This window comes from Schistocerca nitens, chromosome 4 (assembly GCF_023898315.1).
Source record: "Schistocerca nitens isolate TAMUIC-IGC-003100 chromosome 4, iqSchNite1.1, whole genome shotgun sequence".
Classification (NCBI taxonomy): Eukaryota; Metazoa; Arthropoda; class Insecta; order Orthoptera; family Acrididae; genus Schistocerca; species Schistocerca nitens.
The window spans coordinates 428,841,218-428,869,087 of record NC_064617.1 but is presented as its reverse complement, the minus strand read 5'-3'; positions in this window follow the sequence as shown (position 1 = coordinate 428,869,087).

The window sequence follows — 27,870 nt, the reverse complement described above, 5'->3', positions numbered from 1 at the left end:
CAAAATGAGAATTGTTTTAAATATCGATCAGTAACAGTTGACCCAGAATAGACATGTAATGAATTTAATGAGACTGTAATAAACAGATATCTAAACTGATCAGATAAATGAAATAAGTATGTTGTAAAATTTATATAAGCCTGTAAATGTGGCAGCCTAACCCCTGAGATCAACATTTCATTTCATACTTGCCCTAACAATCATATATCGGTACGTTTCAACAACCCCTCAGAGTATTATAGATGAGAATCAGATACAATGCTCCATCAAAAATTAAGCTTCAGTCGATGGCCAGAAACACAGGATAAAATTTCCCCTATATTACCATTCAGCAAACATGAAGTTGACTGCAGACATCAGTGAACATAAAATTTAACATTTGGTGTAGCAGATAAAATATGCAATCACTATGAATACATGTTCGAAGCATAGCATAGCAAAAAGGTTCAAATTTAAACCTTGTCTGTTTCTACATAATTTGAAAAAGAAAGAAAAGATTCAATTATACATAAGTATAAAAAAGATATGCATTGTTTGTTGTTATACACTTGTCTATCTGCTTGAGAAGATTTCAGTCCATCTGTGATAACACCTTCTTCCAGCCTCTTTATGTTCCTATGGTGCTCCCAGAAATACAGTCTCCATCTTCAGTAATTTCTGTAAATGCATACAACTTATTTACTTACTATTCACCATTCAAACATACACAACATAGTCAATAACGAAACAGAACAGGAAAATTTTACATAGTTGATGCTCAAATATGAAGATGTAGTGTTTACATGAAATAGTCTCTAGTTTCATTATCATCACACAAATATGGTTTCATAAACTGTAGTTTTCTAGCAATTTGTCAATTCTGCCAACATGAGTGCATGATTCCTTAAATGACATTTGTAGGTAACACGTACATTCTCAAATGTCACCTCCAGGACAGAGTGCATGTGTATATAGGTTACTTAACGTGTACAGTCCACTGCTTCAGCAATCTCTTCTAGTGCCAAGCAAACTGTCGGTCACATAGGTAATACTTGGGACATAACTTGCAGTATTTATAGCTGTATAGTTGACATACTCAAAGAATACAAATAAGATGGAATTAATACAAAAAGAAGATAAAGATTCAGTACCGAGACTGAGATACTCTGTAAGATGAACATTTCATTTTTTGTTACTGAGTAACTTTTCTATGTGACTCAAGCTTTTTTTTTTTTTTTTTTTTTTCAAATATGCAGAATTATTGTAATTCTGCAGCATTTTTAAAATGATAATTGACATTCACAAGTCAGACATCAGCAGCTAGGATCAAGGATAGAATAAAACAGTATTAAGAGGATAACTATACCAAGCAAAGGCTGAATTACAGAAGCAAATGTTACAGGGTTGGGCCACTAGAGGGTGCCACACTCTTAATGTGCAAAGAAGACATATTTCCCTGAGGGAATATTGACTTTATTGTAAAATAAAATCATATATCACACTTATGTATTCTGGAAATAGGATTTAAGAGATTTCTAACTTACCCTCTCCACACCACATCACAGTTTACTGTCTCTTTTCTTGCCTGTAAACTATTAGTTGTACTACATTCCTTAACCCAAATATTTTTCTTGTTTTATGATAAACTAATCTGTAAGCATTTTTATGAGGATTTGATATCACTTAAAATGACCCAAATTATGTGTCAGAAAGTTCTTGATTTATTTATTAATTGCTCTAGGTGTGTCTGTTTTCTTAAATTGTATAGTTGTTCTGCAGTCCGGCTAACAATTCCTTACGTTTCACACACAGTTAAGCTTTTACATTCAAGGTACCATACATTGATGTGATATGCTATGGCAGTAGTACTGTGTACATGAGGTGTAAAAGGGCACTGGATTGGTGGAGCTGTCATTTGTACTCAGATTCATGTAAAAAGGTTTCTGATGTGATTATGATGGCACGAAGGGAATTAACAGACTTTGAATGCAGATTGGTAGTTGTAGCTAGACACATGGGACATTTCATTTCGCAAATCATTAGGGAGTTCGATATTTTGATATCCGTAGTGTCAAGAATGTGCCGAGAGTACCAGTTTTCATCATTACTTCTCACCACAGACAATGAAGTGGCCAATGGCCTTCACTTAACAACCGAGAGCAGCAGTGTTTGTGTAGAGTTGTCATTGCTAATGGACAAGCACAACTATGTGAAATAACCACTGAAATCAATGCGGGACATATGCTAAATGTATCTGTTATGACAGGGCAGTGAAATTTGACGTTAATGATCTGTGGCAGCAGTTGACTGCCACAAGTGCTTTTACTAACAGCATGACATGGCCTGCAGTGCCTCTCCTGGGCTCGTGATCATATCAGATGAACACAAGATGGCTGGAGATCCATGGCCTGATCAGATGAGTCCCAGTTTCAGTTGGGAAGGTCTGATGATGTGTTTTGAGTGTGGCACAGATCACACGAAGCCATGGGCCCGATTTGCCAACAAGGCACTGCGTAAGTTGGTAGTGGCTCCATAATGGTGTGAGCTGTGTTTACATGGAATGGGCTGGGTCCTCTGGTCCAACTGAACTGAACATTGACTGGAAATGAGTATGTTTGACTACTTGGAGAACGTCTGCAGCCATTCGTGGCACCTTGTTCCCAAACAACAGTGGAATTTATTTTTATGGATGACAGTGCACCTTGTCACTGAGCCACAATTGTTCATCATTGGTTTGAAGAACATTCTGGACAGATCAGACAAATGGTTTGGCCACTCATATTCACCTAACATGAATCCTCTCAAACTTTTGTGGAACTTAATCAAGAGGTCAGTTCATGCATGAAATCATGCACTGACAACGCTTCTGCAATTATAGATGGCTATAGAGGCAGCATGGCTCAATATTTCTGCAGGAGACTTCAAATGACATTGACTCCATGCCATATTGGGTTGCTGCAGTATGCCAGGCAAAAGGAGGTCCAGTGCAATATTAGGAAATATCCCATGACTTTTGTCATCTCATTGTAGTAGTTCATTGAAAATGGTGTCAGGTTTTTTGTCGTACGTAATTACATACGGAGAGAATCCTTTAGCAGAGTGCTGTGAGCTATTTAAAATGTCTTCAAAATCCTCACATAGTTTATTCATCCACATTGATCTTTACTGCAATATGTTCTCTCTCATGTACCTTTCTGTTGGGTAACTAGCCAGAAAATACACAGAAATTACTGTGTGTTTTACGGTTTCATTGCTCACAAAGTTTTTCCATGCTTTGGAGGTGAATAATGTCTCATTATCTGACAGTATGGGTCACCTACATTCTGAAAGTAATCTTTACACATATTAGAGATAATGCTCTTGCTTTTAGCTTGTCTTAATGGGTAAAGTTGGATGACTTTTGAGAGAAGACTAATCATTACAAAAATAAAGCTGTCACTGTCTTTAGATTTTGGTAATTATAAAAAAAATCCACCCCTACTAATTTGTTTAGTGTTTTTGACAGAACATTTTGCACATAGCCCTGACACGTTTGATTACTATCTTTTGTTCACTGGTATCTGTCACAAGTTGTTAAAAGATTTCTAACCCTTCTTGTCATGTTATAAAAACATAAACTTTCTTGAATTTTATGTGTAGTAGTAGTAGTAGTAGTTTATTCATCCAGAGACAATGTACATTGCATGGATTTCGTCAAAAATATATATATAACAGAGGGAAACATTCCACGTGGAAAAAATATATCTAAAAAGAAAGATGATGAGACTTACCAAACAAAAGCGCTGGCAGGTCGATAGACACACAAACAAACACAAATATACACACAAAATTCAAGCTTTCGCAACAAACTGTTGCCTCATCAGGAAAGAGGGAAGGAGAGGGAAAGACGAAAGGATGTGGGTTTTAAGGGAGAGGGTAAGGAGTCATTCCAATCCCGGGAGCGGAAAGACTTACCTTAGGGGGAAAAAAGGACAGGTATACACTCGCACACACACACATATCCATCCACACATACAGACACAAGCAGACATATTTAAAGACCTGAAATTATAAGGAGTCATTCCAATCCCGGGAGCGGAAAGACTTACCTTAGGGGGAAAAAAGGGAGGTATACACTCGCACACACACACATATCCATCCACACATACAGACACAAGCAGACATATTTAAAGACAAAGAGTTTGGGCAGAGATGTCAGTCGAGGTGGAAGAGTAGAGGCAAAGAAGTTGTTGAGAGACAGGTGAGGTATGAGTGGCGGCAACTGGAAATTAGCGGAGATTGAGGCCTGGCGGATAACGAGAAGAGAGGATATACTGAAGGGCAAGTTCCCATCTCCGGAGTTCGGATAGGTTGGTGTTGGTGGGAAGTATCCAGATAACCCGGACGGTGTAACACTGTGCCAAGATGTGCTGGCTGTGCACCAAGGCATGTTTAGCCACAGGGTGATCCTCATTACCAACAAACACTGTCTGCCTGTGTCCATTCATGCGAATGGACAGTTTGTTGCTGGTCATTCCCACATAGAATGCATCACAGTGTAGGCAGGTCAGTTGGTAAATCACGTGGGTGCTTTCACACGTGGCTCTGCCTTTGATCGTGTACACCTTCCGGGTTACAGGACTGGAGTAGGTGGTGGTGGGAGGGTGCATGGGACAGGTTTTGCACCGGGGGCGGTTACAAGGATAGGAGCCAGAGGGTAGGGAAGGTGGTTTGGGGATTTCATAGGGATGAACTAACAGGTTACGAAGGTTAGGTGGACGGCGGAAAGACACTCTTGGCGGAGTGGGGAGGATTTCATGAAGGATGGATCTCATTTCAGGGCAGGATTTGAGGAAGTCGTATCCCTGCTGGAGGGCCACATTCAGAGTCTGGTCCAGTCCCGGAAAGTATCCTGTCACAAGTGGGGCACTTTTGTGGTTCTTCTGTGGGGGATTCGGGGTTTGAGGGGATGAGGAAGTGGCTCTGGTTATTTGCTTCTGTACCAGGCCGGGAGGGTAGTTGCGGGATGCGAAAGCTGTTGTCAGGTTGTTGGTGTAATGTTTCAGGGATTCCGGACTGGAGCAGATTCGTTTGCCACGAAGACCTAGGCTGTAGGGAAGGGACCGTTTGATGTGGAATGGGTGGCAGCTGTCATAATGGAGGTACTGTTGCTTGTTGGTGGGTTTGATGTGGACGGACGTGTGAAGTTGGCCATTGGACAGGTGGAGGTCAACGTCAAGGAAAGTGGCATGGGATTTGGAGTAGGACCAGGTGAATCTGATGGAACCAAAGGAGTTGAGGTTGGAGAGGAAATTCTGGAGTTCTTCTTCACTGTGAGTCCAGATCATGAAGATGTCATCAATAAATCTGTACCAAACTTTGGGTTGGCAGACCTGGGTAACCAAGAAGGCTTCCTCTAAGCGACCCATGAATAGGTTGGCGTACGAGGGGGCCATCCTGGTACCCATGGCTGTTCCCTTTAATTGTTGGTATGTCTGGCCTTCAAAAGTGAAGAAGTTGTGGGTCAGGATGAAGCTGGCTAAGGTAATGAGGAAAGAGGTTTTAGGTAGGGTGGCAGGTGATCGGCGTGAAAGGAAATGCTCCATCGCAGCGAGGCCCTGGACGTGCGGAATATTTGTGTATAAGGAAGTGGCATCAATGGTTACAAGGATGGTTTCCGGGGGTAACAGATTGGGTAAGGATTCCAGGCGTTCAAGGAAGTGGTTGGTGTCTTTGATGAAGGATGGGAGCTGCATGTAATGGGTTGAAGGTGTTGATCTACGTAGGCAGAGATACGTTCTGTGGGGGCTTGGTAGATCATAGTAACGGTCAGATAAAAATTACTATTGGCACAGAGTACATAAATATAATTCCAGAATGAGATTTTCACTCTGCAGCGGAGTGTGCGCTGATATGAAACTTCCTGGCACATTAAAACTGTGTGCCCGACCGAGACTCGAACTCGGGACCTTTGCCTTTCACGGGCAAGTGCTCTACCAACTGAGCTACTGGAGCACGACTCACGCCCGGTCCTCACAGCTTCACTTCTGCCAGTATAACTTTACAGAAGCTCTCCTGCGAACCTTGCAGGAGAGCTTCTGTAAAGTTTGGAAGGTAGGAGACGAGATACTAGCAGAAGTGAAGCTGTAAGGACCGGGCGTGAGTCGTGCTTCGGTAGCTCAGTTGGTAGAGCACTTACCCGCGAAAGGCAAAGGTCCCGAGTTCGAGTCTCGGTCGGGCACACAGTTTTAATCTGCCAGGAAGTTTCATAAATATAATTGTTTAGTATGAAGCTATTCCAGGTATTCTTTTACACTATAATAGCAGTTGGTCATTAAAAATTTGAATACTGCTTCTTTAAATGAAGACAATTTTTTTATTTCTTTTATCTTTACCGGTAGTTTGCTATACAATCTGCTTCCTTGTATGTTTGTTTGTTTCTGCGCCAAAGCCTTGTTAACTCTTTTTATATGAATGTCATTGCACTTTCTTGTGTCGTAAGTATGTAGATCCGAGTTGGATTGGAAATTGTTAATATTTCTTTTTACATTAATTACACTTTTCTGTATATAGAGGCCCGGTAGGGGTAGAATATTCAGCTGTTTAAATAATTGCTTTGAAGGAGTTAGCCTTGAACTGTTGGTAATTATTCTAACAGCTCGTTTCTGTAGAGTGAAGATGGTTTTGAGATTTTTCTTACTATGACCCCAGAAGGTGAGGCCATAGGTAATAGCAGAATGTATATAAGCAAAGTAAACAGCTCTGCTACATTCCCTACTACATACAAAGCAAATAACACGTAAAGCAAAGCAAGCAGCGCTTAACTTATGCGAGAGATACAGGATATGGGATTTCCAGTCTAAATTTTCGTCTATATGTACACCTAAGAATTTTGTGGTAGCAACTCTCACAACTTCTTTATTTTGTATTCTGAGATCTAGATCAGAGTGTGACTTTGCTTTCCTGTAATGGATATAATTAGTTTTAGAGATATTTATGGTTAATTTGTTCACTTCAAACCAATTTTGCAAATATTCTATAACTCTGGTTGCAGATGTTGGCAATACCCGGTTTATGTCAGTTACTACAATGTTTGTGTCATCCGCAAACAGGGTTATATGAGTACCATTTACTGGAATCTTGATATCATTTATGTAAAGAAGAAATAGGAGAGGTCCTAGAACACTCCCCTGCGGTACCCCAATTGGCACAGTCTGAATATCCGATCTGTAAACAATACTTTGGTTTTTACTGTTTGTTGTTGCAATTTCTACTACCTGTTTCCTATTATGGAGATATGACTGAAACCACTTTTTGGCTACTCCTCGTATACCGACATATTCTAATTTGTCTAGCAGGATATCATGTTGGACAGTATCAAATGCCTTTGAGAGGTCCAAATTTATTCCTATTGTACTGTTGTTCTTATCTAGCCTCGTTACAATATTTTCAGTGAATTGGGTGATGGCTGACTCTGTACTCATTCCTTTGCGAAAGCCGTGTTGGTTTACAGACAATAGATTGAATTTCTCGAGGTAATTTGTAATTCTGTTTTTCATGACTGTCTCTATTACTTTTGAAAATACCGATAATAAAGCTATTGGTCTATAGTTTCCCACTTCATGTATATACAATGGTTTTATACAATGGTTTTACTTTTGCAATTTTTAATCGTTGTGGAAAGACACCTTCTGAAAATGATATGTTTATGATGTGTGAGAGTGGGTCTGATATGACACTAGCACATCTCATCATGACTGAGCAAGGTATCTCGTCAATCCCTGAGGACATTTTATTCTTCATTGTTTTTATTATTCGATTAACTTCCAATTTGTTCGTGGGAGGTAGCAATAATGAATTAACACTTTGTTCTTCTGGGATTGATGTTCTACTAATCTTAGAACAATTTTTACTCAGATTGATTGGACTATTTATGAAGTAGTCATTAATGTAATTTGCTAAAGTAAGATTTCTGACTAGCACACCTTGATCATCTTTTAAAACAAAGTCATCTGGATTTCTAACATTTTTGCTTGGGCCTATTTCTTTTTTTACAACATTCCATATAGCTTTCGATTTGTTTGCTGACCCAGCAATTACACTGTCATTGTGCATTGTCTTGGCTTTTTTGATCACCTTCCTGTAAATTTTCTTGTATGTCTTAACATAATCTGTGAAGTGTTCATCTTTGTTATCTTTTTTGAGTTGACTGATATGTTTTAGTGTTTGACTAGATACTCTAATAGCAGGTGTTATCCACTGGCTTGTGTTCCTAGGCATGACATTGATCTTTGTGAGCTTTTTTGGGAAACACATCTCAAATAGGGACATGAATGTACTAGAAAAAGCATTGAAAGATTCCTCGGTTGTTGTTTGTGCAAAGACATCTTCCCAGGTTTCATTAGCTAACAACTGGATGAAAGTATTCACTTTTTTCTGTATAGAAGTGCCTTTTGTATCCCCACTTATATTTTACTGCCTTGGGGATAGAGTAATTTATGTATGTTAATAGTGTATTGTGATCCGAAAGACCTAAGTTTACGTTTAGTGGCTCAGTGATACCATTCTCCATATTTGTTTTGTGAAAATATTGTCTAAAAGAGAAGATGACAGTTCTGTTATTCTGGCGGCACCTGTAAAGAGTGGTTTCATGTGGAAGCTGCTGAGTATACTCAAAAGCTCCCTTTTTTCATCACTTTCAATTAACAGGTTAATATTAAAATCTCCACACAAAAATAATTTCACTTCATTACTATAAAAAGTGTTTAATGCTGTTTCTATTTTTTTGAAGAATATGTTTTTGTCACCCAGTGGAGATCTATATATTGTAATGACAACTAGTTTTTCACTCTCACTGTACATTTCAGTGCTCCGCAATGAACATAGCTTTCATGTACATACCAAATAAGTGTGTCAATAAATCATTCTGACTATCATAAATTCCACTTGTCACTGTCTGGCCTATTTTTCCAAAAAAAGGGACACCTTGAAAACATTACAGTAAAGTCTCACTTTTTCTTTTTCCTTCATACAAATATAGCTTTTTACTAGTTTCCAATTTCAATCCTGATTTTGATTCTGCCTCATGTCCTTACAAATCTAAGTTATCTCCTTCTCTTCTTTAATTCCTGTCATAAACATAATTTTGAAATTTCTTTTACTGTCTCCTCTATTATTCTTACTCTCAACCAACCCCCTCCCCCAAGTGGTAATGTACACAATGGTTTCTTGCCCTAACAGATAATTCCTGAATTTGAAAAATGCCAATTGAATAGCCAATAGTCCCTTTTCCATAACTGTGTAATTTTTTTTATGCTTCTGTAAAGTCCTACTTGTAAAAGCAACTGAGCTGTGCTTTACTTTCCATCTACAGATTTTTCTTGAAATAAATGAGCCTGAATCACACTATAACTGCTATCACACATTCTACAAAAAAGGGTAGAGCAAGCTCAGGTCTGTGTAAGATTGTTCTGTCACAAAGTTGTTTCTTCATCCCGTAAAAGGCTTGCTGACAATTTTCAAACCAAATTGAAATACTGTTTTTAAGAAAATTATTTGAACATGGTGCATTAAGAGCTTGTGTCTTTACATATTTCCTGTAGAAGTTAATTAACTCAAAATATGACTTTTAATTTTCTTTTATTTCTAGGTTTAGTGGATTCTGCTATGACCAATATTTTCTCTTCATCAGGCAAAATTCCCTCCTCTGTTTTGCAGTGTCCCAGAGACTGTAGTTTAGTCACAGTGAACTTACACGTTTCAGATTTTAAGATCATTCCCTCTTTTCTTAATTTCTGTCCTACTTCTCTCGATATATTCAAATGTTCCTTACAACTTCACCCATTTACAAGTATATCATCTATGTATACCGTGAATTTTTTTAACAGTCGCTTCCCTGACACGTAATCCAAAATGAGTTCAGCAACAGACACATTTAACCCAAAGGTACTACACAATATGGGAAACATCTCCCACCAATCTCTGCATTTCCTAGAATCTGGTTCAAGAGAAATTTGATGATAACCAGAAGAAAGGTCAATATTTGACATTACCACATGCTTCCAAATTTATTTAGAAGCTTGTATATATTCTCTAGATGGTCTGTTTATCTCTACAAATATTTATTTAACTGTATGGAATTAAGTTCAATTCTTACCTCCCATCTCTTTTTTCCATGATAAACAAAGGATTATTGTACTCACTACAACACTTTTCTATGATACTGCAGCTCTTCATTTTCTGTAGTTCCGTTTGAAGAGCTCCTCTTTTTGAATTTGGAATACACTAAGATTTTATGAAAAACGGCTCAAGAGGTTTCAAGTTAACTCTTTCAGATCCTCTGGCTGCCATTGTGTACATTAACTTTTACTGCAATAGAAGTATTTTTTCTCAGTGGAAAGCTGAGATATACATTTTTGAATGTTCAACCTTTTCATCATGTGCAAGTGCTGCCAGCTATTGCGCGTCACTATGAAAACATCAGCAATTCAACATAGCAGTGTGCAGCAGCTGGTGACAACCAGAGTACATGGATGAGGCTGATTCACTATATTCCACTGTGTAATTGAATATTGTTATTGTTATTTTGCATGCTAATTACTGAAAGATCATTCTACTATTTATTGCAATAGAGAATATTTCATAATTAGTTATTTTAGTCCATAAAAAGAAGCCATGTGTACAAAATAGTTTTGAAAACGGGTACATAGTTTTGTATGAATCTTGTATCTAAAATCATTAAAAATTATGTAAGAGCATTACCAGGTAAAAAACCTGTTCCTTCTTCCAGAAAAAATTCTGGTCTAGGTTTCTCATTAAACACGTCTTCTTATTTGAATAAAAGTTCTTTCAATACCCTTTTTTGGTCTTGGTTTAGATTACTAGCATCATTAACTTTTGAAGTTACCAATTCATAATACCCATCCTTGTCTTGTTCCTCATGACTACTGTATTCTTCGTCAATTACAAAGCTCCTGTCATAAAAAGCAATCCCTTTTATCTGACTGGCTTCACCACTGCAATTTAACATTGTTTCATTTACCCAGTAATCTCACTCTTTGGTTCTAAAATAACTTTTTCAGTTCCCAATTAAAACACACCTATGCTAACAGTCCGATCAGTCTCCAAAATTAAATCTATATAAAACTAAGGAATGACAAGACAGTAGTGTCAAACGAGTACACCATAACTTTCAAACTCTAGGCTTACTTGAAACTTAACTATTTTACACTGCCTCCTAGTAGCTCCCTTAATCTTGACACCAGCAATAGGTAATTTAATAAAATTCTTACTGTATTTAGTAATGTCTCTCATTTTCTCAGAAATTCGACAGATTGCATTGTCAGCATCTACTAAACAGTTCCCTTCCCAGTTATTAGTTTTAACAAAGATTAAGGACTCCCCTGTAATTCCCCTTCATCTCTACCTTCTTTTTCAAATAAAAATCATTTTTCTACTTTTTCACTGCTAATGCCATCCTCGCCTTGATTATTATCTTATTCATTATAAGGAATGGTTGCAAATCTCCTACAGGCATATTAAGTTCCTCTAAATTACCCTCGTTTTTCTCTTTCCACCAGATTGGATTGGACCCCCTCCCCCCTCTTTTCTCAACAACATTAACATTGTTAACCATATTTTTTTAATGCTCACAATCAACTTTTAAAATTTCATCATCAATGCAAGTTAATCTGACCTCCTCCTTTACTATCAGTGTTTTTCTGATTTCCAACTGCAACATCTGGTCCTCTTGTGCCACACTATCATATACATCACCCCCAGTGAGTCAGCATACATACTTACATCATCATTTCCCTTCAAAACATTATCTTATATCTCCACATAAATCCTCCCATCTGACTCTTCATTAAAAATCATATCACTTCTCAAACAACCATCAATGCCATCTATAATATATTCACTTACAACATCACAAAATATCTCAGTATTACTTTTACAAATCATAGAAAATGTCTCCTCTGCCTCATAAATCATAGAATCATTATCAGCCTCCTCATCCTCACAAATCATAGACTCATTAGCAACCTCCTCAGCTGCAGTGCTACAATTAACACTCTCTGTCTCCCCTTTTTAGCACAAGATTGCCAGACTTACTAGTTTCATCAGAACAAACTGATTCACTCACTCTTTCCATACTTTCATTTCTCATCAGATAATTTATACCATAAAGATCAAAGTTGTCATCATCATTGACACTTTCACCCCCCCCCCTCCCCATGAATTCTTACTATTCTTTGACTATATGGTTTATAAAAGTATCTGCATCTAATCGACATTTTTATCTTTCCTCAGTTTTTAAATCTCTCATATTCTATTCATCAAGCTTCACTGCTCTACAAAATTTTCTATTAGAACATTCTGTGCCCACATGGTAAGTTCTCTTATAACTGAATCTGTGGGATCTCACATTGCGTTCTCTAATCATATAGTGTCTTGCCTAATACCAACAATTTTTCTCTCACCCAAAACTGATAAGAAATTGTTAAGATGACCCCCCTCCCCTCTCAGGAATTTATCTACAGATTCGTTTGGTCTATACACAGGTCCCCTCGCAACTCTGCTTCGAAGTCTCCTTTTCAAGATGCCAATTTGAGTGAGTTCATCATATGGTTTCTTTAAATGAATTAATCTCCTAAGTTGTTTTTCACAAAATGCCTTCCTCTCCTCTTTAACCCGTAACTATTATGGTCATTCACAGGAACACAATTACTATGAAGGTGTTTCACAGACCGCATTTTTCTATTTTATATATCAAACCAGAATTTGGCTGAATATATATAGTTTCTTGACTTCCAGTCATTCATTACACTTCTTAGAGGTGGCTTTTGTAGAAATTTGATTTTTTTTTAAACACTGCGGTATTTTAAACGCTTCGACAATTAAAACAAAGCGAAATCTGGAGTATATTTTTATTTTATGAGTTATGAAAATAATATCAAATAGTTAGCTCTCTACTCACAGATAGATTTTCATCAGAGGGATTATATTACAAATTGACAATATAACTAGTTGGAAAAATCCGACATGACTTACGATAAATTGTGTGCGAAGTCAGCTTTCAGTTTACGACTCACTTTGCAGTGTAGAGCGAATATTTCAGTCCATAAGTCTATGAATGGAGAAACTTTGCCACAATTTTACTTCTAAAATTACAAGTAAAAACTAAATACTTGTTCTCATGTGCCACTGAATCATACTTTAGTCAATTTCCACCTGCAAACACTTCACGCAGACCTTCCTGAAACACTCCAAACAAATCGGAACACCACGCTGTTGACATGGATACTTTCTCTGTCTCGTGATGACTGGATGCTGTGTGATGTCCTTAGGTTAGTTACGTTTAAGTAGTTCTAAGTTCTAGGGGATTGATGACCTTAGATGCTAAGTCCCATAGTGCTCAGAGCCATTTGAACCATTTGACATGGATACCTTGTTTTCCTCTTCAGACGAGAAGGGCAAAAGGTGCACGTTTTTCGATTTTCGAATTCTTCTTTCGGTGTCTGAGGCTCATCTTGCAAGTGAAGACATCTGTCTCACATAACACATGTTGCACAGAAGGCCCAGCTTTCCCCGCCATGGAGAAACAGTAGCATGCAATAAAAACGCGGCACGCAAACACTATGGTATGTCTGTGAGACCTCTCAAGGCTAATAATTACGAAACAAAGAGCAGCAACAATGCAAGAATGCTGGCACGTGTAGCTTGACAGCCAATAGGAAGGTACATGGAAGAGTCCATTTGGCTTTGCAGGGGTGTGAGAAATATCTCGACACAAAAATTAGTAGCGGTCTGAGAGACGGTCAATAGTAGTTAAGGGTTAAATGACCCATTAAAAAATTCACTCTTTTGCTTGCTGTTTCAGACCAAAATTTATTTAAAAACACCTTTCAAATTCATCATAAGATATTTCTGTATTAATATGTTGGTTTTCCCATGATAGCATCTTCCCATCCAAAAACTTCTTTACAAATTTAATTTTTGAATTATCAGTCATACCACTAACAAAGTTGTACCTACATTGGTGTAAAAAATCAACAGCATTAATTTTACTGTCATCTGTAAATTACTTAATTCATATGTTACACCACAAGCAAACACAGTCATTGCTAAAGGTTTTGCCTACAAAATTTTCCTGCAAATCAGTAAATTTCTTGTTCATATTATTCATTTGGCTACTGCATGCATCTTTGTATACTGGTAATTACAAGTTTTTCTACATTAATTATAAGGGGCATTCAAATGAAACCTGGTCACTAGTGTAAAGTAACGTTAATGATTTTGTTAACTCAAAAATGTAGTTACGGTATACACTAAACACATATTCAAAAATAGTCACCAAAAGTGTTGGCACATTTATCCCATTGCGACACTAGCCAGTCGATTCCATCCTTGATGAAGCTAGTAGGTTGCTGTCGGATCCAGGCCTGGACCCAGTCACACACTATGTCATTCACTGCAAATCGATAAGCTTGTTTTAGGGGTTCAGACACATGAAAGTCACATGGTGAAAGATCGGGACTGTACAGTGAATGTTCCAGTATTTCCCACCAAAATTGCTGCAATGTCATCTTCACCACATTGGCCATGTGTGGAGGATAACGTCATTGGACAATTTGCCTCAGCTTTTCAACTTGATGGCTCGTCTAAGGTTCTGTAAAGTGGCTTAATAATGCTGGGCATTGATGGTGGTTTCCCCTTCCAGGAACTAGACAAGCATTGGGCCCTTGTGGTCAAAACAAAAGGACACCATGACCTAACCAGAACTGGTGTCCACAGCCTTTGATTTCTTTGGAGGTGGTGAAACCGCATGTTCCCACTGCTTCCTCTGACGCTTGCTTCCCAGTTCAAAATGGTTGCATCATGTTTCATCACCTGTGACAATACACAACAGAAAGCTGTATTCCTCCTCATGATAATGTTGCAGATGACTCAAAGACAGTGCCATTCGAGTATTGCACAGTTTGGCAGTCAGTTGGAGGTGAACCCACTGCGCACAGATTTGTCATAAGTTCAAGTGTTGATGCAGTATGGTGTGGGCAGTGCCCATGCTAATACCCAGTGGCCGATGGATCTTGTCCACGGTGATTTTGCGGTTGTCCAAGACTAAAACATTCACCTCTGCAACCATTTACAGTGTGATAACACAATGAGCCTGTCCAGGGTGAGCATCATCTTCCAGTGACTCATGCCCCTCAAGGAATCGCTTGCGCCATTCCAAAACACTTGAATGACTCAGACTGTACTCACTGTACACATCCTTCATCCGTCGGTACCTTTCACAGCCTCTAACTCCCTGTGTAGCCAAAAATAGAATCACTCCTCGTTGTTCCTACTTACTCGCCTGCATGTTCGGTAGTGGATGATAACTTGTGTGACCGACCACATTATTTTTGGCATGAAAACACACTGGCGCTATGCAACATGAAATGGTGCACACGCATCAGTCTCTCTACTAATAGATGGCGCCACCATACCCACAGTTACGTGGGCCACCTTATGTGTAAGTCAAAGGAAGATGCACTGACCAAGTTTCATTTGAATGAACCTCATATTTTGGAGTCTAAATCCGATACTCTGTTGTTACAATGGTCTTCTAATTTCTTGCATTTGAATTCTAAGTCTAAGTTGTTGTTATTTATTATGTTTTTCCATACATCACAACTATATCTACATTTTCCTGAATGATCTTCAAACTGTGTTCAGTCCAATCAATTTCCACATTGAGGTCTGTTTTAAGAGTGCCAACTTTGGTTTCCGCAGATCTGACTCAACCATCAATCTGTTATAGATCTGTTTTTACCCGATTTGCAAGCTTTGATATCTCCTCTTTGTTTTTTGTTATTCTTGCATCCTGTTTTCCAATTTTGTTTTAAGGTCATTCAAAATATTGTTTGTTTCATAATTTGAGCACCTAAGGTATGAGTTAAAGTATTGCGTTTTATGGCAATTCTGCTGCCTGTAGTATTAGTTAAAGTATTAAATGTATCATCTAATAAGCTTGACAGTAATTCTACAATTCCACTGTTTGAGCCTGCAGCTTCAGTTTCACCAAAACCAAGGAATGATGAACAAGCACTCAAATTAACACTTACTATTGCTTAACTGTCACAAATCTGGTCTTGTACTATGGCACTGTGTACTTTGATTTTACTTTCATTACTGGTAATGCTCCTGTTTAAACTTGCAACATTATCTACTATGTGATCCTGATTTTCTACAGGTACAATTTCTTGTTACTATTGCTAACCATATTGATAAACAAACAGTTCTAAACTTTTTGAATGAGAATTTCACTCTTCTCAATATTCTACGATTCTAGATTTTCACAGGCAATTTCTACCATGGAGAAAAAAAGGAATAAACAATCCAAGTATGTATCTCAATTTTCCATGACAACATAGTTCTGTGCCACAAACATTACTTTTTTTTCTATTTTGCATCCACTTTCTAGCTATTGTCTATTTACTCTCCTTTTTGTGTCAATATGTAATCCATTTCATATGTCCATGCTAATGCTTTCTTTTAAATTTCCCATAGTATCAACATACATCATTGCAACCTGAAACTCAAAATTCTATTATCAAAACCTATTAGCAGGGCAGCTGTAATCCCACAATTCTCCACCATATTTGAAATGCCGTAGAGTCTAACAGTTAATGGCAGTTGCTCATCTTCATTTCTCGACATTCTCTGATGCTGCAGTGGCTGTAAAAGAATTTGCGAGTATAGGCTCCACCAAAATTTGCTGCAGCTTTCTGAGTTCTTGACAGTATAGCCAATGATTTGGTAGTGCCAAGAGAAATTTCGAAGAAAATAAAGTTGGCATGGTGTTTCTCTTTCAGAATTATTTTTGTATTGCATAATACAAAACTGAGACCTGGAGGCCAATTCACCAATGCTTCTTACATATTGTTTTAACAGTCACTAGTAACATTGTCCATTATTACAAATGGAAAATTTATCAATTAAAATAAAAAACTTGCTGGTGTGTACAGACTGATATGATGGAATAATATATTAATTCATTCCTCTCATATTGCAACATGAAATTTTACACCACTTTTAACTTCCAGTATTGAAATTCCTAAACTCAGTTCATCAACAATGTTGTTTTATATAAAGTTTCTTATACCATGAAGATTATTAGCTGGAAAATATTCCTAACATGAAACTTCCTGGCAGATTAAAACTGTGTGCCGGACCGAGACTCGAACTCGAGACCTTTGCTTTTCTCGGGCAAGTGCTCTACCAACTGAGCTATCCAAGCACGACTCACGCCCCATCCCCACAGCTTTACTTCTGTCAGTACCTTGTCTCCTACCTTCCAAACTTGACAGAATCTCTCCTGCGAAGCTTGCAGAACTAGCACTCCTGAAAGAAAGGATATTGGGGAGACATGGCTTAGCCACAGCCTGCGGGATGTTTCCAGAATGAGGTTTTCACTCTGCAGCGGAGTGGGCGCTGAGACTCGAACTTAAAATTGATTGGGGTGAGATATTACATAAATGGTGAAGTATTCTGGAAGGGTGGGGGGGTGGGGGTGGGTGGGGGGGGGGGGGAGAGAGAGAGAGAGAGAGAGAGAGAGAGAGAGAGAGAGAGAGAGAGAGAGAGAGAGAGGAATGGAGGGAAGGATGGCTTGTAGCTGTGAGAGAGAGGCAGCAAGCATATGCGATGGAGAAGTGGTACTGGTGGTCTTACTCTAGCCAGGCAGAGGGAGTTACATGTGGTTCACAATGATGTGGGGGAGTGGACTGAGAGGGGAGCTAGGAGAGAGTAAAAGGGAGATAGCAGTGTGGAGGGTGTGAGTGTAGAGTGTCTGAAGTGGAGACGGGGGACAATTTCCAGCTGTGTAATACAGAGAATCTGATTTTTGGAGATAGGGAATCCATGTGGCATAGGCTGTGGAGTTGAGCATATTGCACTCAGCTGTTTGATCATCATGTTTACAACAACTGTGCTGCAGCTTCTGCCCAGTCATTTATGTGGGCTTGACCATCAACCATCTGTCCACCAAAAGGAATGGCCACAGCCAAACAGTGACCAACAGCAGAGTTCACTGCTGAAATATGCTCACTATTTTTATATACTTGAATTTAGCATATTTTGTGACAGTACTACTTTTCCGTGGATGTTTATAAGATGATATTTGACTTTTTTGTGTTGGCTTCAGTCGTCTAGTGAAAGTATGATTCCATAATGCTGTTTCGTCGGCTGTGAAAATGTCCTGGTTCAATGCATTTGCCTCATTTTTGGTGCTTCAAATACCATTTTTCCGAATGTGCTTCCTTCTTGATGTTTATATAAAAAAGTAGTAGAATAACTCATTTTTGCTGGTCACTTGCAAATTATTATAACGGGGACCTGTACATTGTTCCACCGTCACACACCGAGTGTTCACTGTCGACTGACTACGGTCAAAGAGAACTCCAGCGTCAAAGACATTTCACACAACACATAAGCTTCCACTTGTTACCAGTCTCTTTGATATTATTTGTCACATCTACTAATATTAATCAATATGCTGACACTCTTGAACATAAAAGCAAATTAGCATAAAATAAGGCAAATTACAATTCACAAAAAATATTCTGACAAAAATATAAGAAAACATTTACAACCTCCCTCATTAGATTTGGTATCGACAAATCTGGTAGAAAATAACACACCTCCCAGATCCATCACACCACCCAGTGGCAGAGCACACAGCCAAGTCAAAACTCCACAACTTCAGTGACTGCTTCACATTCTATGCTATTTGATACCTTCTCTTCCTGCCTCCCATCCTTACCTCCCTCCCCATACACCTCGCAATACCAAACTGTTTCTATGGGAATTGCATTTAACTCACTCTACACTTACACTCATTGCTCTGCAGTCTCCCTATTCCTCAGACTATCTCCCCCTCTCAGTCCACTGTCCACATTGTTGTCAACCACATGAAACTCTCTCTCCTTGTGCCAGAGAGAGCTCACTGGTACCATATTCTTATCTTTGTGTGCTTGGTGCCTCTCCCTCCCAGCTGCCAGCCACTCTCTTCCCCAACTCTCCCTCTGCCTCCCCCTCCTCTCTCCCACTGTTCCCTCCACCCAGTACAGGACCTCATACAAGTCAAGATTTAAGGCTAGGCAATGTGTCTCTATGTGTGTTCTGTACTAGTTTGCTCTGAAGAAGGACATTGGTGAAAGCTTAGCATCATTTCCAGTCAGTAGGTGCCTATTGACTACTCAACACCTCAACTATTCAGTGAATTGCTTCCTTTAGTCCTGCCAAGAATTTTCCATTATCATATTTATTTTTTTATTATCCTGTAATATATGAACAGTGTTGTTTGTCTTACTAATAACAGGAATTTTCAGTTAGTGAATTAAGTTAGCCAGATAATTTCTACTGAGAGCAGCCAGTGAGGTTTCTTGAATTGGTAGGAAGTCCTAATTCCTTGCTTTGCATTGTATGGGAACTTATTGAAGACCTTTATGCCAGAGTACATAACTCCACTCTGAACCCTGGGCAAGGCTGCAGTCTTAAATGTAAATTATTTTTGCACCTTTTATTGTGATTGGACATACAACAGTTCACTTGAAATAGATTTTTAGCAGCTGCAACTAATTCCATTAAGGAATAAGTTTAATGGGAACTGAGTGTAAAAATTTCAAGATCCTTAAAGATCCCACTTTCTGCAAGATTTCTAGTAATCTACTTTACACAATATTCTTACTCTTCACTTATTGATAACTATTTTCTTTACTTTGAGTTAACTGCCATAGAAAATAATTCGATATTACTACAGGGAGAGAAAATATGAAAAATAATCCAACACCCTAGCCTTTATGTCAATACAGAGAGAGATACTTCAGAGTGCAAACATCCCGATCTGATCTTCTTGATTGTTTTGCCTTTATACTGACTCCAGAACAGAATCAGATTATTATCCAAAAGGACTTCAACAAATTTTACACACAATGTTTCAGTTAGAGTATGGCCATTAATGTCCACTCCTAACACTACCATGTTTGTTTTGCTTGTCAGGAATTGCAAAATATGAGGCATTGTGATATTCAGACATATTATAATATTACTGAAATGAAATGAAATGATCGTATGGCATTGTTGTCCGGGAGGCCCCATTCGGGGGAGTTCGGCCGCTATATTGCAAGTCCTTTTTAGTTGACGCCACTTCAGTGACTTGCGAGTCAATGACGATGATGAAAGACACACACAACACCCAGTCCCCTGCCGGGAATCGAACCCGGGCCCCCTGCGTGGCAGGCGGTAACGCTACGACTACGCTATGGAAGCGGACCAATATTACTGTAGGCCTGTCTAACTATCATCTGGGCTGTGTATGGTAAGGCAGAGTTTGGACTCTTGATTAGTATGCTTGCATAATTATTAACACTTTAAAGTCGTTAGAAGATAATTTGTGTAAGATAATAACTAGAGCAGTGTCAATATTGAACTTGGTGGGAGCTGAAATGCTATGCTCTCCCATTCTGAGATTAGTTTTATTCCTGTAACACTGTCTGTCAGTGTTAGCCTCTGCTTTCTGTTGTGGAAAACAAAAGAGTTGGTATTGTTGACAGAGGGGTGTTCAATTTCCTTACCTGTTGGGTCCTATTCAGTTTGTAATTGTATGCATATAGTCACACAATACTTCCTGTGCACTTGAAGAAAATCTCTGCCATCACAAACAGTGCTATGTTAGAGGGGTGTCATTCTTAAGAGCTTTCTTTGTACTACAGTCTTGTGCAAAAAAAAAAGGAGTTCATAACTCCAGTATAACATTGTACAATTCTCTTCAAAAAATTGAAAATGTTTTAGAAGCATTAAGGCCATTACTCTAGAGAAAACTTCACATAAAATTGGAATGCTACATATTCAATGGTAAGTTAGGCTACAGCTTTATTATTGGAAATCCAATGACATTGGGTTGGTTTGAGCAGTCTGTCCCTCATAGTCCTTAAGGGGATACGGAATCACCTATCCCCGCAATGTTAATATATGCCTACTATAGGGAACATTTTCTCACAAACTACTGGAGACAGAGAGGTAAAAATTTTACTGTATGTGCATTCATATGTTACAACAATACTGAAACAACAGTTTATTGTCAAAGTATTTTCTTACAGAGATATTGTACATTTATTTTTAAGTAAATTTTTTCCATCGCTTTTTACTAGACTATCACCCCTAAGTCTTTTGTAAATCAAGTAATTAAAAAATCGTTGTTTCAGTATGTAATAGGGACCTATGTCACTACGTCATAAAAATTTCAGACTTCTAGGTTGACCAGTACCTGAGATAATGTTCCTAGATGAAGTAAAAAGTAAACTTACGGGAAACGGAGAAAGAAGATTAAAACATTCCTGATCCGTAGCTAATACCCCCTTCACAGTCTTCATAATCATCTTCAAGTCTTCTTTTGGCACCCCTCTGCACCTGTCTTGCTTTTTTCACTAATGTCTTGATTATATTATCAGCATGCCTTAGTCTGTGCTGATCTAAAAAGAACATAGCACGTACCGTACGGGAACCAACACACATACCCAACTTTTGAAGGACCTGGCATTTAGTTATATTTCCAAGATTGAAGGTTGCCACAGCATCATACACACCAAAATGTAGTGTATTAATTCCGACAAACACTGTTTTTGGGAGACGATGCCATATCACACTATTCAAGCACTCGTTGGGGTTCTGCGTTTTTCCGTGAAGACATTTCATCAGAAGACTTCTGTCAGCCAGATCTCTGAAAATGGGCTTTATTTCTGCCATGATGGCTGATGGTAGACTGTGGTGGTGAATGTATTTCTCTCCTGTTGTTAGTCCCCTATTGTATTTACACCAGCTGTTTTCACCTTTGGGGCACAAACCATGTTGTGGATGCTCATCCGTGGATGCGGTGTGGAAATATAAAGCCCATATAGCTCTCCTCATTTCTTCAAGATTGCCTGTATTTTGCCTGATTGCAAGGCCATAGCAGTTCTGAATGTGGTCTATTATGGAATCAGTCAATCTTCCTCTGCCATCCAAGGTTTTCCCATCATCTAGTTTTTTCCCTTTCATAACTGATTTTAACCTTCTCAGCCTGGCACCCATTCTCTTCTGCACATGTCCTATACATTCAAGTTTGCTTATATTTACACTGTTCCCATATGGTTTGCTTTCCAAAACTTCTTTGAATGCTTTAGAGTCACCATCTCCCGGATATTTGACATAGCGAACATTATACCACTGTGAAGAGCGATGAAAAATTTTCTTCACCCCAGCAACCTCCATGCCACCACTACTACCATAATAATTAGCAATACAGTCATCACTGTGTTCATTTTTCAGCCTGCCTGTGCACCTACAGTATTTAGACATTATTGCAACATCAATAACCTTGCCAGTATCAACACTAGTTGCTGTTACAACACCATTGTTGGAGGTGTGGCCCCTTTTCTGCCACGTGCCATCAAACGCCACTGTGAGGTCACGACTGCCGTCATTTTCTTCCACTGCTTCTTCCACAGCAACCTGCATTGACTTCTGTGCTACATCTTCAACTGCAGATCCTAGTACATAATTGTAAGCTTCAAACTTTGAAGGTGCACTTGGAAGATTTAGAACACCACATAGCATATCACCAGCTGCTTTGCCCTTACCAATTGCTCGCAATCCATAAACTAACCTAATATTTACACTATAAAGTTCAGTTTTCTTGTATCCATTATTTACAGTTACTGAAACCGAACTTGGAAACTTACAGCTGTATTTACAAACACTGCATATTAAATTAAACTGGGCAGCCAGGCCAACATGGGATTCTACTTTCAGAGAAACGTTTCCATGACATTTTTTGCAGCACAAACTGTTTTCAAGAGCTTCACACAATATATTCGTATCAATGAGTTCAAAAACTTCATTCCCTCTATCAAGTAAATTATATTTCTCTTCCAAATCTCTTAGTTTTTTATGAGAAGCACTGTTTTCATTTGGTGTAAGTTCGTTCGGCAAATCAGTAATAAGTGGATTCACATTTTCCAACAGTGATGATGATGAACTGCTTTGCTTTGCTAATGAATCATTATTTCTTTTCTTTTGCCAGTTCACACGCTTTTTAAATACTTTTGCTTTAGCTCTAGGCATTTTCACTGCGAAAAATGAAGCACTAAATACGAAATAACTCAACAACAACTACTTTCTTATATCACACTGTTTACAAAACAGTCCCGCCACAAAGTCAAAGAGTAACTTGAGGAAACCAGAGAGAAACATTTTCGGGCAACTAGTGTATAAATAGTCGCTGGAAACCGGGATATTTGAATTCATGTCACTTTAAAGGTACTGCCAAAAAGTTCATGGTCAGCCACGAGAGACGTGTATAACTAAAGCGCAATACCCGATCTCACAAATATATAAAAATAAAATAGTTATAATTGTAGTAGAGCTATGTATGATACGTCATTTTAAAGAGGAAACATGGCAGAATATAATACGCCAATAAAAAAAAATTCGATTTTTTAACCCAAAATCCGATTCCGTATCCCCTTAACAATTGGCAATACAGATCTTCCGTAACAGAGTGTAACAATTTAAGATGTTTGCCCTTTCTGAATGCTGTGTTTGCACAATGCTTTAACTTGTCTGAGTTCTTGATTCATTCCATGTATGCATTATAAAGTTTTAGGAACACTACTGTCTGCATACAAGACACATACACAAATTATTGGTATGATTATATTCACTTTTATTACACACAGCCAAAAGTCATGATGCAAACACATTAGCAACCTCCACTAAATTGTGGAGCATGGGGGATGAATGGAAATTTGAACATGATCATGCAGCCAGCTCATGTGTGGATGGTTGGGCATGATGGGCATGTAACTATATAGGTGACACAGCTGGTTCTGGGGAGTGGAGGTCGAAGATGGACTATTGATAGGTGACAGTCGGGGAGGAAAGTGAGTTAGTGGTTCCCTTGGTGTCGGCATGATACCTTTGAAAGTTGATTGTAAAACCCAGATGAGCTTAATCCACTTCATGGAAACTTTAGTGCACTTGGTGTTTTGGATGATGTCAATCATATGTTCCCCTTGCTATAGAACCAGGAAAGGTCCAGAGTATGGAGGTTGAAGCAATGAGCAGATGAGACCCATGCACACTATGATGAAGTGAGAGAATTCTGCTATGGTCTTTGCATGAAAACTGTGTGAGATTTGTGGAACAATGCAGGGAGATGATGCATCCATGTTATGTGGTTCCGCAGTTGTTGTACCACATGAGGAGACTATAACTCATCTAGCGTGGGGGTGAGGAAGTCTGCAGAGATGTGAAGGGGCTTGTCATAGACCAGCTGTGTTGACGAGGAACTGAGGTCCATTTTCAAGGTGTTTACAGTTCTAACAGAACCAGTGGCAATGCTCGAGTCCGAGCATCATTGTGACACATTAGTGCAGCCTTTAAAGTGTGCTGCCATCTCTCAGCCTTCCCATTGTGTGCTGGGTGTAGCTTGTGGTATTATGGCAATGGAAACAATGCAATTCTGATAGTCCATTGAAAAGTTGGACTCAAACTATTTCCCTTTGCCTGCAATGACTTGGAGAGGGCAGCCAAAATGTGCCAACCAGATCTCAATAAGAGTTCTGGTGGTTGTCTCAGTGGATATATGTCCTTAATCAGAATAGCCTCTGCCCAGTGCATGCATATGTCCACCACCATGAATGTATATTTGTAGCCTTCAAATGGGGCTAGATCAATGTGATCATGCCCAAAACTCATTGTTGATGCTGGAAAATGTTCCACATCTGCGTGCACATGATATCCGATCTTGCTGTCACTTTATGCATGTGTGAGCCAGGCGCAGGCCTGACTGAAGGTCATATGAACTAATCTAAGTCATCTATTTGACTGTGGCTTAGAATCGGGGATGTGCCAAGTTTTGGACGCTGTCAAAAGCCGTCTGTCGAGATCGAGGCATGTTGTAAGATATTGGTTTATTTCTAGATATATCACACTATATACTTGCTGTGCCACCAGGTGCATCCAACAGTTGGAGTCATAGTTTGGTGGTGGAGCCATTCAGTAACAGTTGAAGATGCTGATCCAGAGCCTTAACAGTGGCAAGGTCACTGGAGTTCAAAACAGGTGTTGGCCACTAATATGAGAGATGTAGTCAGCTATGATGTTATTGGCAACATTAATGTAGCGGATATCCATTGTAAATTGGCAGATGTATTCAATATGTCTGTATTGGTGTGGACAGCACTTGTTGCTGGTGGTGCCATGAATGTGGCAGACATCTATTGCAAACTAATAGACCTATTTGATGTGTCTGAAAATGGCATTGAGAGCACTTGTCACTGATCTTTTCGAATGCTGACATGATGGACTTCTGGTCAGTGTAAATGGTAACAACTGGAGCCGTGACAAAGAGGAAATTAAAACACTCTCATGGATCATTAAATGCTCCCTGTCATATGCACTCCAACATATCTGGCTGGGTTGCAGTTTTTGGTATTATATTTTGCAGTAAATCTTCTCATTCTCAAAGCATACTTTTGGCTCAGAAATGGGCAGTTCATGCAATAAGTGGCGTAAGTTCTCAAACCTCTTGTCAACTCCTCTTCACTAGTCTGGGTATTCTGACATTGACCTCTCAATATGTATATTCTTTACTGTCATTTCCTGTTAACAATATCAGCTTATTCACAGAATTAGCAGCTTTCATTCAGTTAATACTAGGCAGAAATTCAATCTGCATTAGGATTGTACTTCCTTGACTCTTGTGCAGAAAGTTGTGCATCCATTTACAATAAGCTTCCACAAGAATTCAAAGTTTTAGCAGCAACACACTTTCAAATCGAAGTTGAAGAGTTTTCTTATGGGTCACGCCTACTATTATGTCGAGGACTTCCCTGAGAAATGAAGCTGATTCCTTTGTTATGTTGTTGATTGCATTTACACAAGCTTATGGCTTTTTTTTGTTCATAAACAGTATATTTTATCTGTTATTACTTCTATGTTGTAATTTCGTGTGCTGACACATTTCATGACCTTGGAGATTTGCTCCTCAATTTGGTCCCATGAAACTAAACGAGTAAAATGAAAAAATAAATTCAGAGGCTGCCAAGTCCATTCACTTTTTGGTGTATGGGCTGTACTAACAGTTTATTGGCCAGGGTAAACAATTATAGCTAAGCACACCCCAGGAGCAGGATGGGCAATTGCCATAGCATTTGTCACGCTTTCTTGCAAGTTCTTTAAAGTTCTGGTGTTCATCAGAGGGGGCACTTTCCTGTCAGTGTGTCTATGAGAGGCATTTATGTTGTAGCAGTTCCTGGGAGGCAGTGTAGGTAAAAATTAATAATGCCAAGGAAACATCTCAGTTGTTGATAATTCTGCTGCCACAGAAGGGCACAAAAAGTATATAACTTCCTAGGTAATGGTGTGATGCCATGTGCTGACAATTTATAGCCATGGAGGGTTACTACAGGGTCATTGATGACACACCTGTCGTTCCTGAGCATAATCCTGCAGTCATGTAACCACTGTCACACCACCTTTGCATGATGTTCGTGTAACTGTGCAGCTTTAGAAAATACTATCATATCATCAAGGTAACCAAAGAAAAATGGAAGGCCCTTTGAACTCCGCAAAAAATTCTGCGCCACAATTTTAAGTCTGAGAGGCATAATTAACCCATTAGCGCCGGAATTTATTTTTTAGTGATTCTTTTTAAAAAATTGCGTTATTATGTCTGTAAAAGGCATAAATTACACAACAGAGTTGTTTCGATGAAAGTCATTACCGCCATTAGCGAGATATTTGATGTTGCCTTATGGCAACGCTAGGCGCTTTCACTACCTAAATTTATATGGACTACAACTTCAACTAAAATAAGTAGGTTATTGAAATTTCTTATTACATATACAACTTTTGTGCAGATTTATTATTCAGTCTTCTTCATACAATTGATACTTTTATAACACAGTACAATTAATAATCAAAAATCAAACCTTGAACTCAGCATTATTTTACATGAAATGGAATAAAACAGTCAATACACAATCCCACATTACACTTTGAACATATTGTTCTCACAATAGATTTACAGTCCTTGCGCGCACACCTTTTTTTCTTCTTTCCTTCTGTGTGCTGGACGAGGTGGTCAGTCTTATCAAACCTAAGTGAATCTGATATGCGGCTGTCGGAACATGTCCTTGATGCAGATGGTCTCCCGGCTCCTTTTGGTAAAGCTTGGTGTCTTTGCAAGTACACTGTTGCTACTTCTCTCTTGAAATCAAGCTGAGAAATAGTTTGGTTTCTCGCTTTATTATACAAAACCCAACAGCTTTGTATGGAGACATCTAACATCCATCTAAAGAGACACAAGTACCATTTCTTGTTTCTTATTGCAATGCGATAGCATGCTAGATTCTAATCCATCTGATCGGTACCTCCCATATATGTCTTCTATTTGGCTACCAGTTTTGGTGTTGGAATCATTATATTTTGTACTTTTAGTTGCGAGAATCTCTTGACTTGGCGAACTTCTTGTGCACTACATGAAGAAGAGATCATTGTGACAACTGAGTTGTCCAGCCACGGCACATACAATAATCCATCATTCTTCTCTATTAATATCTGTGGGCTCAACAAACACATCACCTTCAATATCGTCATTATAAAGAATCTCCAGTGCCTTAGCAAGCGAGAAACCTCTTCTAAAAAAGGGAAAATTTGTCCTTTTACTGAGTACAAGTGCCTAGCGTTGCCATATGGCAACACCGACGTTCAAACGGCCTAAATGAACGTAATTTATTTCACAGCAAGCAGTAACCTCCAAAGAATATATATTTGAGTATTTAAAGCACAACCATACTAAAAAACCAAATTATATATCGTAAG